The 3,062-nt window shown below is 40.8% G+C and overlaps 1 non-coding gene across 1 annotated transcript; it reads right to left on the bottom strand.

Annotated features, from left to right (window-relative positions):
• Positions 1 to 2,778: 2,778 nt before the first annotated feature.
• Trnat-ugu (transfer RNA threonine (anticodon UGU)) lies at positions 2,779 to 2,852 on the bottom strand. Its single transcript has one exon. It is a non-coding gene; the product is annotated as a tRNA-Thr (tRNA).
• Positions 2,853 to 3,062: the final 210 nt, after the last annotated feature.

Here is a 3,062-nt window from a genome sequence, read left to right as displayed (position 1 = left end):
CTTAAAATTGTGCCAGCTGGCAAGGGAGCCAGGTTGCCAGGGTCCAGCTCCTATATCACACAGCAGAGCAGAGAAGGGTGAATTTGAAGCTGAGAGGCAATAAATTTGATAACTGGCACACTACCCAATGGAATAAGATCTTAAAGAAACTTTCCAGTTTTAATTTTTCCTACTACAAAGCAATCTTAGAAATGAGTACAGCACGTAAGTACTGTTGAGCTTAGCAGTTCCCAAGTTTCCCTGATGGTAAGAATCACCTGGGATCTTTGTTTAAAATATATATTGTGGACCTCCCTGAGAGATTCAGATTCAGTAAGTCTGGAAGAACACTGTATTTGTTATAAGAACACTTGAATGATTCAGATCTTTGGACAAAATTTGAAACACTGGCTGAAGAAATTTTTTTCCCAGTATTTAAGTGATAACGGCCTCCTGATTTTAATATGTACACTGGGTATGTATCTTATCTACCTCAAGGAAACAAGTTTTTAAGTTCTCTTTACATCTAAACTGATTTTTTTAAAAATATTTCTTTCAAATTTAATAGTCTTTTTATAAACTCATTCCGTTTGCCTGCATTATGAAGTCTTGAGGCAGTGGAATGCTAATAATAACCGGTTTGGTTTACTGTGTCTCTACCACATACAACCTCCTTATAATAATAGTAATGATGTTTTGCCATTGTGCAAGGCATTGTTTCTCACTGTCTCTTATAAAACCCTCAAATTTATGTTTGAGGAAACAGAGACCTTGTTAAAGGTCAGTTAGCTAATTAGTGGCAGAATGAGACCCAGCAGACAAGATCCTTTAACTCATGAGTGCCTGCCTTCCCACCACACTCTTTGCCTCTCTTGCTCAATTCAGGATGCTTGGGATCATCGTTCAGATCAACTTATAACTGGAATCCTCAACCTAACAGGTTTTTCTGGCATCCCAAGTGTTGGAGATAGCCAGGATTTATGAAAGCCCACACAGGTGTTAGAAATGACGACAGACAGGCAGGTCCAGACCTGAGCCCATGGAGAGACCCAGCGCTCTCTGGGGTGCTTTGTGCAGTGAGGCCCTGTAGGGCAGGAACGGCACCTTGAACAATTCCTTCGCTGTCCCCTGTAATGTTTGTCATCAACATAGGGATTTGTTGTCAGGAAACTCAGTGGCAGTATGTTTTTGCTGATTAATGTGTGTCAGGAATTGGGGTGAAACAAAAAACTACAGTGCTATAGTTGAAATCTTAAGTCCCCCCAGTGGTCCATGTAGTAAAGGCTAGGTCCCTTCGGTGCTACTGGGAAGTGGTGGCACTCTGAGGACGCGGGGCCTAATGGGAGGCTCTGAGGTCACCAGGGATGTGCCCTTGCAGGGGATAGTGGGACCCCAGTCCCGTTTTCCTGCTTTCCTTTGTTTCCTGGCCATGAAGTAACTAGTTTTGCTCTGCCGAGTGTTCCTGTCATGATGTGCCACCACAAAAACTAAAGCAATGTGTCCCACTCATAATCGGGGTCTGAAATCTTGAATCCATGGGCCAAAATAAAACTTTTCTCTTTATAAATTTACTCTTTATAAATTCATGCCTGTAATCCCAATAGCTCAGCAGGGAGGCAGGAGGTTTACAAGTTGAAGGGCAGTCTCAGCAACTTAGTGAGGCACTAAGCAACTTATTAAGACCCTATCACACACACAAAAAAGGACGGGGGATGTGGCTCAGGTTAAGTGCCTCCAGATTAAATCCCCAGAACCAAAAAAAAAGTTACTCTCAGGTATTTGTTATAGTAATGGAAAGCTGACAACATGCCCTGTTAAAGTTATTTGGTTTTGTACTGGGAATTGAATGCAGATATACTTTGGCACAGTTACATTCCCAGTTCTTTTCTTATTTTTTATTTTGAGGGAATAGTAATTCTATGTACTAATATTAATCAGGAAGTTTTGCAAAGTCAAAAATAGAACAGTGACAGCATACTATGCTACTTTTTCAGTATAATATACTTTCAGTGAAGAGGAAATATATAAATATGTGCATATATATACACACATAAATATATAAGTACATATCTTTGTATCCATAAGATCTTTCTGGAAGAATACAGAATTTAAAGAAGTCTAAAAATTTTTATATTCTTCAAATTGAGATGTTTCTTGGGCATTCCCATCTTCCTATGTTACTACAAAGAATAATGCTATTCTATTTTCCTAACAAGTTTCTCTTCTCACATTTAAGAACACTAAAGCAACAGAGCTGGAAAAACTATGCCACTGGTCATAACCAAATGGCATAAAAACTTGAAAGTTAAAATAAGTTAAACAAACACAAAGATTAGCTTTGAGAACTTACTCTGAGTAGGAGGCAGCTTGGGAAGTCAGTGGGTATTATGGGGAACTAATCTTCACCCAGGAAGAACATGGTGTTCAGTTCAACGGCTGTTCACGATGCACTTAGGTGCTAGGTATACAGCTGGAAAGCTCTGACTCTCAGACAACCTGCCGTATTTGCTGTACTGTTTCACTATAAGGCAATTTGTGATTAGATGCCCCTCACTGTCTGCCTTGTAGTTCATACAAGGATACTGCCCACAGAGGGAGGTACACTTCCTGTTGTAGATATGACATTATCAATGTTTCACTAGATGTTCAAACAGAAATCAAGGGAGGGTGTGGTAGTAATCAGGGCTGTTCAAATATCCTGCTTATTGTTCCTGCCATAGACTCCATACTTGTATCTACCCAAAGTTCATATGTTGAAACCTAATCCCCAAAGAGATGGTATTTGATGATCATGTTTTTTGGGGGGTGCTGGGGATCGAACCCAGGGCCTTGTGCTTACAAGGCAAGCACTCTACCAACTGAGCTATCTCCCCAGCCCCCAAGAGATGGTATTTGAAGGTGGAAAGGAACCAAGTCATGAAATAGAGTCCTCATGAATGAAATTAGTGCCTTTTAAAAAGAGGCCTCAGAGACTTCCTTCCCCCTTCCCCATGTGAGGACACAGTGAAATAAGGTGGCCATCTGTGAACCACAGGCCCTCACCAGGCACTGAGTTTGCCCACAACTTGATCTTGGATTTCCCA

Source organism: Sciurus carolinensis, chromosome 5, assembly GCF_902686445.1.
Source record: "Sciurus carolinensis chromosome 5, mSciCar1.2, whole genome shotgun sequence".
Lineage (NCBI taxonomy): Eukaryota > Metazoa > Chordata > Mammalia > Rodentia > Sciuridae > Sciurus > Sciurus carolinensis.
Note: the sequence above shows the minus strand (reverse complement) of the source record. Positions and strands in the feature narration are given on the sequence as shown.